The sequence below is a fragment of the Gracilinanus agilis genome, chromosome 3 (genome assembly GCF_016433145.1).
Source record: "Gracilinanus agilis isolate LMUSP501 chromosome 3, AgileGrace, whole genome shotgun sequence".
NCBI classification, from domain to species: Eukaryota; Metazoa; Chordata; class Mammalia; order Didelphimorphia; family Didelphidae; genus Gracilinanus; species Gracilinanus agilis.
The window spans coordinates 319,366,344-319,379,312 of NC_058132.1; the positions used below are offsets into that span (position 1 = coordinate 319,366,344).

At 38.1% G+C, this 12,969-nt stretch overlaps 1 protein-coding gene across 1 annotated transcript in view; it reads right to left on the reverse strand.

Annotated features, from left to right (window-relative positions):
* WDR33 (WD repeat domain 33) overlaps nt 1-9,583 on the reverse strand; it is a 113,263-nt gene extending 103,680 nt beyond the window's left edge. Inside the window, exon 1 of the mRNA XM_044669970.1 lies at nt 9,431-9,583. The gene's annotated coding sequence lies outside the window, so the exon portion shown is untranslated. The remainder of the gene's footprint in view (nt 1-9,430) is intronic.
* Nucleotides 9,584-12,969: the final 3,386 nt, after the last annotated feature.

Consider the following 12,969-nt stretch of genomic DNA (forward strand, 5'->3'; position numbering starts at 1 on the left):
AAGAAAGAAAGAAAGAAAGAAAGAAAGAAAGAAAGAAAGAAAGAAAGAAAGAAAGAAAGAAAGAAAGAAAGAAAGAAAGAAATTTAAATGTATCCAACCCTAAAAAAAAAAACAAAAAAACTGAACATTTATTTAAGGCTTCCTAATTTTTGTGAATCAAAATCAGATCAATTCCCTTAAGACCCAGGGAAAAGTGATTTGTTTGCAGCCAAACAACCAATAGAAGCAAAGGTCCAATCTCATGAATCCTAGTCCAGTGGTCTCTGCACCTTACTATTCTGTTTTAATAGCTGAACTGAGTTTTCATTTCTGGTCACTTACATATCAAAATTCATCAATCTCTTAAATGAATAAACAGCAAAGGCCTGTTAAAGTAATGGCAGACAACTGTAAAAAAAAATTATTTCAGGTATTTTTTAAAAATAAATTAGTTGAAAGAATTAATTACAGATTCAAATTTATTTGAATTCAAAAAAATCAATTTACAAAACTAGTCTAAAATTTTAAATGTGAAACTTAAAAACACTTTATGAAAGCAGTTTTTGCTCATTTTTATATGAAATTCTTTATTATTGTCTGGATCTCTTCGTTTTCCAAAGACAAGTATGTACAAAGTATGTTCCAAATACATTGAAAGCTTGCTAAAAATTGTCCTTCCATGATCTGAGTGGTCATATTTTAGTTTGAATACCTCCTCACCAGTCTCCTGCTGAATTTTGAAGTATGACAAGATTTTGGCAAATTTCATTTTTTTCAAGATGCCTATCAGGAATTTCCAGAGACAGCCATTATTGGCACTTTTATCAATGGGCCCTACCAAATCCCTATAAGCCCATGAAAAGTACAAAGAATATTTCTAGCATGTCTAAGTTTAGTGCTTATATACACTATAAACACAGTCATCTGTACTACTTTAAATTGGTACTTTTTCCCCAGACACAAAGATTTGCATATTCTTCATCACAGAATAATCAGAGTAACATTTAACTATAAAACTAAATAAAAGCAAGGGCACACTGAACTGAAAATATTAATTTATTAATCTAATTCAGTGCTTTTTATTACTTTCTCCATGTCTTCCAAAACAGCTAAATTTACAAAATATTGGAAATGGCTTGAATCTATAAAATAAGCATATGAAATGACTTCTTACATGATGAAAGCTTTTGGCTTCCTAAACATAAAGTTAACTTTCCTAACCAATTTTGGTAGAGAATAATTTATACTAATATTTATGGCCACAGTCTACACTAACAACAACAAAAAAATCAAATTTTAAACATATATCCTAAATTAGTTTACTTTTCAAAGTAAATATTCATTGTAAAAAATTTTAACCATGGCCTATTTCATTTAGTCAAATGAATCTGAATAACATTATTTTTACCATTTTCTGGTAAAAGTTGAATACCATAACTCATCCATCTACTAGACCAGGGGTCTGCAACCTTTTTGGCCATGAGAGCCATAAACGCCACATTTTTTAAAGTGTAATTTTGTGAGAGCTGTACAGTGCTCACAGTGCGCGCTCCTGTAACAGCGCCTGAAAAAAAATTGACTTTATGGTTCCTGCAGAAAGAGCCAGATATGGCTCGAGAGCCATACATTACCAACCCCTGTAATAGACAATTTTCTAATTACACATTTTCCTTTTATTTTTTTCCTTTCCCTTTTAGAAGTACACATATTTCCCGTTATATTATTAAATTTCTTTGATACCTTTTTTACATTTTTATTAATGATAGCATTTCATTTCAGACAAAATGAAGAAACTAGACTCTTAAGAGGGTGTATTATTTAATTACTTTTTATAAGTATAGATATTTCTAGCAGGTAGATTGGTAGAGAGATCTGTACATATCTCTTATGCCCATGTGACTTCTGTGGAAAAGTTAAGCTTAGAAAAAAACTAAGTGCACAATATTATTTTTTCATATTTCATAACTCATGGATCTGTAATTTGGTCAGCATGGACACTTCAATTTCAGCAACTAGCTGCTGAAACCTAAAAATTTATCACCACCCTACCTTGGTAATGAGCTCTGACCACCACACAATAGATATACAATCACAGGACCTATATTCAAAGCCTTTTCAAAAGGTTAAAGTCTTACTAGAACTGATACTCCTCTTTCTCCATGCTAAAAGAAGACCCTGTAGTAAAGAGTATTTCAACAGAATATTCATTGTCATACTGTTTAAAATTTAGAGACATTTCACCACAAATTCAAGTATGAACAAATTGCTTCTATACATTGATATCAAATAATCTGAAATTGTTACATGATTTCGAAATATCTACTAGTCAAAAAAGGGGTTGTTTCTCAATACAGTGACTGAAATTTCTTTGAAAATTTTGACTTTTCCCCTAAGTGTCTAAAAATAAAAGCACTTCACAGAACCATTCAATTGAACAAACATTTAATATTTATTAAGTTCCTGCTATATATATATATATGCAAATCACTGTGAAAGGTTCTGGGCCTACCAAAAACAAAAAATCCAGTCCTTGTCCTTGAAGAGTTATTGTATTGGTATACAAAATTTCACATCTAAGAAAGCACTGGTAATGGGCAGTTATTCACCAGTAGATAGAGTGGCAGAAGACTCCTCTTCCTGAGTACAAATCTGGTCTCAGATGCTAGCTGTGTGATCCTGGACAAGTCCCTTAACTCCGTTTGCTTTCAGTTTCCTATCTATAAAATGAGCTGGAAAAGTAAATGGCAAACCACTCCTGTATCTATGCAAAAGAAAACCCCAAATGGGGTTATAAAGAATCGGACACAACTGAACACTGGAAAATCTGTAGCACCTGAGCTATCTTTCTTTTGAAGCAAGATAAAAGATTCTAGAGTTGAAACTGTTAAGTGTGTACAATAAGCCAGACACTTCCAAGGAACCACTTGTTCAAAGGCATACAAGAGACAAATGGCAGACCAGTTTGACTAGGATGGAACATGTGAAGGGAAATACTATCAAATAAGATTGATCGTAGACTGTGGAATTGAAAAGTGATCACAAAGCACCAGTCTATACCCCTTCCCCACAATTAAGAGATGAGAAAAATCAATCCTTTTTTTCCAAGTTAGTCTATGCAAACAGTATTAAAACCGGTACAGAAATGAGCTTAAAGCCTCACTTTTTTAGAAATTTGTGATCAGGAAATACCTTCAAAATTTATCAAGTTTTTTCTCTTCTTGCTTTCTCAATGAGTGGTGAGGAGGTGGAGAATGAGAGAATTTGAAAGTGAAAAAAATATTTTTTTTCAATTTATCTAACTGGGGCCCCATTTCTATTAAGGTCTAAAGCACCACTGATATCCATAATCATCTTTATGACTATTTTCAATCCCACTAGAATTCAACTGTTTTAATTTTTAGATGCTTAGGTTAGCAGTGAGGACCTGAAGTCTAATGTAAAGAAAGCCTTTTATCTAATGTAGATGAAAATTGAAAATTAGGTAATTTAAGGCTGAAGTAAAATAATATAAAGCAAATATTTTACATATATATTCTAGTGTAAAATAATTCTATCCAGTCACAGTCCTGGATTACTTTCATTATACCCTGCCTCTGTCTCTACACATGTACTGCCCAATGAAGCTGGCCAAAAACCATGCTGAATGGGTCCACTACAAATTTATTATGTTGTTTTTCAGTTGTGTCTGACTCTTTGTGACTCCAAAGGACCACAGCACACCAATGAGGCAAAGATAATAGATTTGGTTTGCTATTTCCTTCTCCAGAGTATTAAGACACACAGGGACTTACTCAGGGTCACACAATTACTAAATGTCTGGGGGATAGATTTGAATTCAAGTCTTCCTGGCTCTAGGAATTCAAGTCTTCCAGGCACTCTAGTCACAAAACCACCTTGCTGCCTCATATGGATTTACGTTATTTTATCCTAATTAGTCCCTCATTACAGCATGACAATCCTTTTACATGCCCCTGACTGATTCACTATCCTATTCATCAAGGTGGATTTTCAAACCTTTTTGTCACCCCTCAAACCTTTCCCAAGGTTCTTCATAACCCAACTCCTCTCACCTGAGAACCTCAATTCATATTTTACTGAAAAAATTGAGGCCTTTCACCATGGGTTTCCCCTTTTCTGTTCCCACTTCTCATTTCTTAACACTAAGATGTCTTCTGCCATTCTCTCCTTTTTCCCAGTTTCATATGAAAAGGTAGTCCTGCCAAATTAATCTCTCTACAAGCATAAATAATCCCATTCCATCTCATTTTTCTCATCCCCATTCTTTGTTATCTTCAATTTCTCCCTGTCTACTGACTATTTCCTTACTACCTACAAAAATGCTCATTCCTTCCCTACTCTTGACCCATCCATCCTTGCTATAGTTATCATCCTATATTTCCTTCTCCCTCTTGTTGCTGAACTCTTTAAGAGAAAGCTATCTATGTAGAATCAATGCCTCCAATTCATTTCTTCTTACTCTATTCTTAACTGAGACAGCAGCCTAACTTTGACCTCACCACTTAAAGAGAAATTGCTCTCTCCAAAATTAACAAAAAACCTCTTAATTGCCAAATTCAATGGCCTTTTCTTTATCCTCATCCTTCATGATTGTTCTACAACCCTTGATGCTGTGGATCACCCTCTTCTCCTTGATACTCTCTTCTCTCTAGATTTCCATGATACTGTTTTCTCCTAATTCTCCCTTTAACTGTCTAACCACTCCACAATCTCCTCTGGTGAATTGTGCAATGCAGTGGTATTCAGGTCCTTATTACCTCAAAACTTGGACTATAACAGATTGCTAGTTGTTCTCCATGCCGTAGTCTTCTCCCACTCCAATCCATTCTCTACTCAAGCCAAGAGAATTTTCCTAAAGCCTAAGTTTGTAATCACCTCCCCTCCATATTCAATCAACTCCACAAACAAAAAGAAAATACTGTTTGGCTTGTAGTTCTCCTTAACCTGGTTTTTTCCTACCTTTGCAGTTTTCTTCCTCAGCCATTAACTGTACCCTATATCTGAAATTCACTCCCTTCTCATCTTGACCTTCCAACTTTTCAGGATTCCTTCAAGCCTCAGCTAAAATCTCTTTTGTAAAAAGCCTTTCCAATCACTCTTTTTTTTTTAAAACCCTTACCTTCCATCTTGGAGTCAATACTGTGTATTGGCTCCAAGGCAAAAGAGTGTAGGGACTGGGCAATAGGGGTTAAGTGACTTGCCCAGAGTCACACAGCTGGGAAGTGTCTGAGGCCAGATCTGAACCTAGGACCTCCTGTCTCTAGCCCTGGCTCTCAATCCACTGAGCTACCCAGCTGCCCCCCACCCCAATCACTCTTAAGCTGCCTTCCCTCTGATAATTCTCTCCAGTTTATCTTGTATATATCTTGTCTGTACAGTTGTTTCCCTCATTAGACAATAAGATCACCCCAAAAAGGGAATATCTTTTGCCTTTCTTTGTATCCCTAATACTTAGTACAATACCTGGCACATAATAAGTTCTTAATAAATGCTTACTAATTTAACTTCTAGAAATCCCAGTCTCAACATATTTGGTACAGAGAGGTGTGTGTGTGTGTGTGTGTGTGTGTGTCTTTATGTGGTCCAAGCCATCATCTTGCACTGCCCTAAAATAAAAACATGTAATGTATTCAATAAAGCGCCAACTGCTGTTACAGTTCTAGCTAGGTTATCTGTTTTAAATAAATGAAATAAAATTTTAAAGATGTCACTAAAAGTGAAAAAGTAGAATTAGCTCCATCCAGCTTTCACTACTTCAAAAGACCTACCCAGATAACCAACATAAAATAGAAATGATAAGAAACATGAAAGTCACAGATTTTAAGTGGCCTTTAGACTAGTAGAATGATTCCAAATCTAGATCCTCATCAATAAAGTTCTACAAAACATTTTTCTACATTGAAAATTTCTGGACACAAATTTTAACAGAGAATTAGATTTACGCCTGAAAAAAAGTTGTTTCTTATAATATTGTGTGGAGTGAGAAATTAGTGCATTATTCTCAAGATAATAGTTATTAATATCTCCAAGAAGTTAGTAAAGCTGATTCTCATCCCATTCACCCCCATCCTTCTTCTAGCAGGACAAAGGCCTCACAGCCTATAAGTGTTTTGGGTTGGGTCTTTGGAGTTTGGTCTGGGAACTTGTCTTAGGGAGGTCCCAGACTGACCTTGTCTTAGACCCTGACGTACTCAATGATCATAACTTCTCCCGTTGCATTAGAGGCTTTTCCCAGGTGGCCAAGCCCCATAGCTGGAAGGATCCTCTAGTATCTATCATAAAACATCAGTCTCCCAGGTAATCCAGCCCTTAACTCCTCTTTGTATAATATTCCTGTGTTCTTTACTTCTGGATTAAAACCTCTGTCTTCAACCTTTGTAAAAATATTATAATCCCTTCAGGGAGTGTTGATTGAATCAGGATTCTCCAATAAATAAGTGGTTTTCCTGTCAATTTTTGGGCATTGGGCAATGGTTTGAGGCAGTGTCCCATACTTCTCTGTAAACCTTTTGGAGGGGGTGGTATTTGTCTTACGTCAATGACTTGAGGCAGTGTCCCACATCTCTCTCAATAAGCATTGCATTTTAATTGTTGGTTCTTCCCCACCCTTATATTAAAAAAATGGCTAAAGAGGGTACACTTAGATATTTCAAGGTCCCTTTAAACTTCCATTTCACACAGAATGAACTTTAATTTTTGGTGGTACAAATCAAAAGAGTTATTTCACTGTTTTAGGGAGTTTCCAATAAGGAAATTTCCTCTACCAACGCAAACAAAAAACTCTTCTGGCAACTTACAGTCTTAAGAGAATTGGCTGGAACACTGGCACTGTCACCCAGTTAATATTCAAACTTTGAACTGTAGGTTCAAAATCTTGAACACAAGTCTAACTGATTGAGGCTGATTTTCTATTCATTATGCCATTCTTTCAGGAAACAACTTTTAACTTTACAAAAAGCTTACCTTAACATTATCCACTTAGTATACAGGATGAGCTATAATAAACTACATGCAGGAAATACTTGAGCTGCAATTTGAAGGATGGGTAGAACATAGCCTGACAAAAGAACATAGAACATGCCTCTTGGGGGGTGGGGGTGGGGGGACAAAGCTGAGCCAAGAAAGACAAGATGAACAAGAGAAAACAGACCTGAAGGGAGGGAAAATGCAAGGGTATAAAATAAACAATTAATCCTATAGACAGTAGCTTCCCACAACCTACCTAATGAAATATAAACTTCATTTCTCACCACCCCCCAGTACAAAAGTTCCCCACAGGTCTATCTCCTAGAGACATACCATGGCCAAACTGTTCCCCCTATCTAGATACATTTTCCTTCCTCTTCTTTAAAAATCCAGATTATTTTTACTTTTCAAGATTCTATTCAAGTCACACATGAAGCCTTCCCTAGAAACTATATAGCCTCAATTACAATCACTACCATACTGCTCTAATTTTATTATATACTATTCTTTTCTAATTGCTTCATATATGTAGACTTTGTCTTTCCAACAAGTCTGTAAAATACTTATTGGTAAGAACCACAGCTGAACATTAATTATCAAATCCCACACAGGACTTTACACATCGGAAGCATTCAAATATTTGTTAACTAATATTAAGAACTGATTCAAGTAAAATGTGTCCCCTAAAAAGATATGCTACAAAACCACATATATAGTCAGTGTCTCCCTCCACTACAAAACTTAGAAAATACTTCAGTGATGAAGGTTATCAATCTGAGTTAGGTTCTCTAGTGTACTAAATCCACAACAAAAGTAGAGTAGCTTTCTTCCACAACCAAAGCTTTGCCACTGTATTACTTAATCTGCCAGTAACATTTAAGCCAAACTCCTGTCCAGGAGATGAGCTGTGTTCAGTGGGTAACAGTAACTTGATTCTTCCCCACATTCTAAACAAAACTATAGAACCTTGACCAGGAAGCTCAATGGTGGTCTGAGACTATTCACTGGGATGAAATATAATTGAGAAAAAAACTTTTGCCATTCCAAGCAATAGTATTAAAACTGGACAAGATCTCAGTGTCAGAATGAGTGATATTTATCTCCTAAAGGAGTCCATGCCATCCCTAGTAAGATTACTTAAAACAGGCAGGTAAAATTCCTATACTCTCAGGATGAAAAATACTGCATATTTCTGACCATTTCCATCAATATCTTAATATTTAATTAACACTGCTAAATGAAAACACCTCTACCATTACTACCCAGTCTCTAGTCTACCCTTTCTTTTATTTTACATCCAAATTGTGAGATTAAAGCTATGAGAAATATATGGCTTTATAATTTTACTTAACTGTGCTTGTTATAATCAGGGAGAGTTCTATAGAAGTTTTGACAGTGCTGTTTTTAAAAACAGAATCAATTATCATTGCAAAAAAAAAAAAAGTCCTAGGTACCTCAAAAGTTCCCTTCTAAACTCATTGTTTATAGAGAGATCTTAATAGCAGGGGAAAGGAAGGGAATAAGCATTTGGATAGTGCCTGTGTCAGGAATTGTGCTAAATGCTTTTCAAAAAACCTCATTTGCTTTCATATTCATTTAAGAGTAAAATACTATTAGCAATTCTTTCTAAAAACTCCGGTTTCAGCAGTTAGTTAGTATTTGCAGAAATACGACAAAACACTCTCCTGTCATCAAGGTTTTGGCCCAGGGACAAATGCTTTCCTGGATACGGCTGCACAATTGTCGGCGTCGCCCCCTCCCCAAATAAGTCCTCCCCCAAGAAACAGCACCACCTTCAGGAAATAAAGACTACAAATACAAAGCCCAAGTGGCTAACATTTTCTGAGGATGGGCTTATGACTGTAGATATTAAGTTTACCAACACCGGGTCAGTGATTTAGACTAGGACCCAGAGGCAGGAAAAAAGGACAAACATTATCTTTTAAAAGGAACTCGTTCGACTAAAAGTGGATTTCATTACAGAGCACACAAGGGCCTTCCCCTCCCAACCCCCCCAACCAGCGACCCGAGAATGACACGCGTTGCCTTCTGGCCCCAGAAGCCCGGCGCGGAAGACTCCTGACGACTCCCCTTCCACGCCCCAAGTCCAGGGCAAGCACCCCCGACTCTACACCGCTATGGAAGCGCCTCCCACCACAAAACTTAAGAGGCTTTCCTGGGCCCCCGCCTCCACGCTCACGCCGGGCCTTCCACGCCCCCGAATCGGCCTCGTCCCCACCGGCTCCCCTCCTCCCGCTGCAGGGGCTGCGTCCTCCACGGAGGCGGTTTCCGCAGTCCGCCCCCATCCCCGTCCTTACTCTAGCCTCAGTCTCGGCCCCGGGGACAGCCTGCGGCGGCGGAGGCTCCTCCCGGCCCCAAAGCACGCAACGGCTGGGCCTGAAAATGGCGGAGAAGGAGCCGCCACCGCCTCACGCCGCCCCGCGTCCCTGACCGGCGCCGCACTCACCGTCCAATCTCTGGGCTGGCGTCCTCTTCGCCCAAGTTAAGGGTGGAGATTTTGGCCTTGTCTCCCTCTTAGCGGTCTCCGCCGTCTAGCCCCTTCCCGCCACCTCCAGTGCCTCTCTATCCACCACAGGAGATACCGCCTCACCGGCCCAAGCTGGCCGCCATCTTCCCCTCCGAGCAACCAAGCGCACGACTTTGCGTCATTACGTACCTGGTACGCCTCGGGGTCAGAGGGTGCGGAGGCGGAATTCAGCTGGCCAGAGGCGCAGTCAGCTTTGAGGCTTGATAAGAGCATGCGCACAGGTGAGGAAGTTGTCAGCTTTCTGAAATCTGCAGAGGTGTTTCTGACTCTCCTTTGTTACAGCTAACGAGGAGTGGTGCGTACCTTTTTTAAAAATCCGGAAATGCGAATCTCCCTAATTTACTAACACAGGAAGTGCTTATTCACTTTACTAAAGTATTACCTATTAGCGAAAAGGTTTAAATGGTTTGAGTACATCTAAAATAAACCATTAACCAAAATTCAGATTGCATATAACTTCTCAGGAATATTATAATATTTTATCTCAGAGTTTCATGTGGTCCCAAGATGTAGATAATATCCCGTACCTGGATGTCAGTACCTGTTTTCACAGACCTGTAAAAAGGCCTCAACATTTACCAGTGCTTTAGGCAACTGGCCAAGATTTGAATAACCTGTTTAAACTTCAGTTGTTTTATCTATAAAATGGTGATAATAATAATTTACTTGCCTGAAAGCTTTGGGTTTGCACCAGAAGATTTCTCCTTTAACCTCTCAGATTTTTTATTCTATGCTGATATCTATTTTTTTAAACCTTGTCGTTAACTGTTCTAAAGCTCTTTATCAAGCCAAAGGAATGCTTAATGATGTGCTGTCCTCCATAAGTGAAAGGTGATGTTTTTTTGAACCCCCAGAATAGTCAGTAGTAAACTTTAAATGTGGCTCCAGCAATGAATAGGAGTTTCACTTGAACCACTCACACTTTCTTTCTAGGCCCTCCTTGTGACTAGTAACAGGGTATATAGAAGTGGTCTATGATTATGAAACACAGAAAAACTAACAGACCTAGAGAAAGAGCAGATGTGACTGGGGTCCCTATGTTATTATTATGCCCTAACCAAATGATATAACCAGCTTCATAAATATTAGTGACTTACCACTTACAAGGCCTGGCAAGGTCTTTTGACCTTAGACACCAATTTTTCCTGTTTTGAAAAAGAGGTACAATGGTTGTCAGGGTGATGGTTGAGGTCATCAGGGAGAGATGATTTACAACAAGCTGGACTAACAAATTCCCACCATACTTAGACAATTGGGAATGCTCAGAGGGTACCTGTCAGGCCTTCTCCCCATGCTATATCTAACACATACAAATGCCTGCCCACCCTCTAAGACAGAGATTCTTAATCTGGGGACCACAAGGATAGAATTCAGGGGATCTCAGTTTGGATGGGAAAAAAAAGTTGCATCTTTATTTTCCCTAACTGCTACCTGAAATTTTGCATTTCCGTCCATTATGAATCTGGGCAACAGAATACAGAAACATAAACATCAAGTGACTATCACCAAAAGAAATCACAGATACTTTCACATCACAGTATAATTGTGCAGATATTTCAAAAACCATTTATTCTCATCACTACAAAATTTTTGTCATTATTAGACCAGCCCCTTGATTACAGGTTACAGAAACCACCTTGTCCTCACAGTAATTCAGCATGATTGATTTCCTTTGTAAGTCTATGCATTTTATTTTTTGCACTTAAAAACATTCTGCAAAGGAGTGCTTGGGCTTCCCCAAACTTAAAAAGGTCGGTGAAAGGATCCATGACACAGAAGAAGGTTAAGAACCTCTGTTCTAAGGAAATTCTGCCCAATTTTAAATTCATATCCATATTCATTGAGGAAGTCACTACAAAGATTAGAAGAGCCTTGAATTCTTGTCTTTTCTATACCATTGACTTGCTGAATAAATTTGAACAAATCACTTCGTCCCTCTGAGCCTTAGTTTCAAGATCTATAAAAATGAAGGAGGTATACCAGATATCCAAGGTTCCTTCCAACTCAAGGATTGTATGGTTCTGTTAAGAGAATTAGGATCAGGTGTTTTTATTATCAGACCACATTCCCTCCCAGCTAAAACAAATTATAACAGACAATTTAAGTCAGGTAAATATATTTGTATAACCACTATCCCAAAGCCATTGGTACGAGACTCTCTCCTTATTAGGGGTGATGAAGGCCCCTTCCCTATATGAAGGACAAACAGAAAGCTTCAGTTTTCCTTAAGTCCCCTTTGAGTCCTCCCTTTAGGGACCTCCAAGCTCTAGTCTTATTGGATTGCCAGTGAACTGGCCATTTCAAGAGAAAATGGAAGAGGCCACCCTTGTTTCAAGTTGCTAAAGGAAAAGACTGGTAAAACATAAGAGGAGCCAGCAGTTTTCATGTCTTTACCCCCAACTTGCTACTCTAAAGACTTTAGGGAAGTTTTCCCCATGGGTGAAATTCAGAACTCCCTCTGTTGATTGAGCTGAGTTATCTTGCTCCCAAAGGGAGAGCTTTTCCCCTCTGTGCTATCTGTTTTAAATTCTCATATGTCTATTTTCTCCGATTTCTGTTTGCTACTGATTTAGGTAAATGAGATTCTTTGCTAGTTACTCTAGATGTTCATTATAGTTCCACTATTATATGGGAAAAGGATTAAAAATGGAACTTGGAGTAACTTCGTCCCCACCCCAAAATGACAAAGCAATCAAAAAGGAGATAGAATCCAATCATATCATTAGACAAACAGTATTTAAGGGAGCAGATAAATACACTTCTAATTTGGCACCCCATCCCTCTTTCTCTGAGAAAAATAGTGACCTCCCTCCCCAACCACTGGCTTCCTTCCCTAGCAGAAATATAAGTCAGCCTCAGAGAAGAGTGGGAGGAAAGGAGGCTTCAAGCCATACTGGACAGAGTCCTCGTCACACATAGAGTCTCATTACATATGTGGGCCCACTCACCCCTCTTTCCCTCTATGCCTACATTTGATTTAACATGTTTAAAGCATCTTGAGTTTGTGACCATTAGGGCACAACATGTTTTTATTAATATTTACAGTCTCACTAGCAGTACCTTGGGAAATCTTCCTCTTTGACTCTGCTTGGTGAATGCAAAAATAAATAATAATTAAAATAATTATATAAAATTACATAAAATAAATAATCATTAAACGATCATCATTCATTCCCAGATATTTGAAACCTTGTCATCTTTAATGTCCCTCAGATTCAGTGTAGGGATTATCTTTCTACAAAAGCCCCTTGCCAAGAATATAAGTATCAATTTTGCTTGAGGCTAGAGGGAGAGTAGTATGTTTGGGTTGAGTGGAAGAATAATAATAGCCATCTAAACTCATATAGAGCTTTACAATTTTTTAAAGTCCTTCATAAACATTAGGTCACTGGATTCTTACTAGCTACCTACCAGGTCTGGGACAAGAGGACAAAGCAGTGGAGCACTGCAGTCCAAAG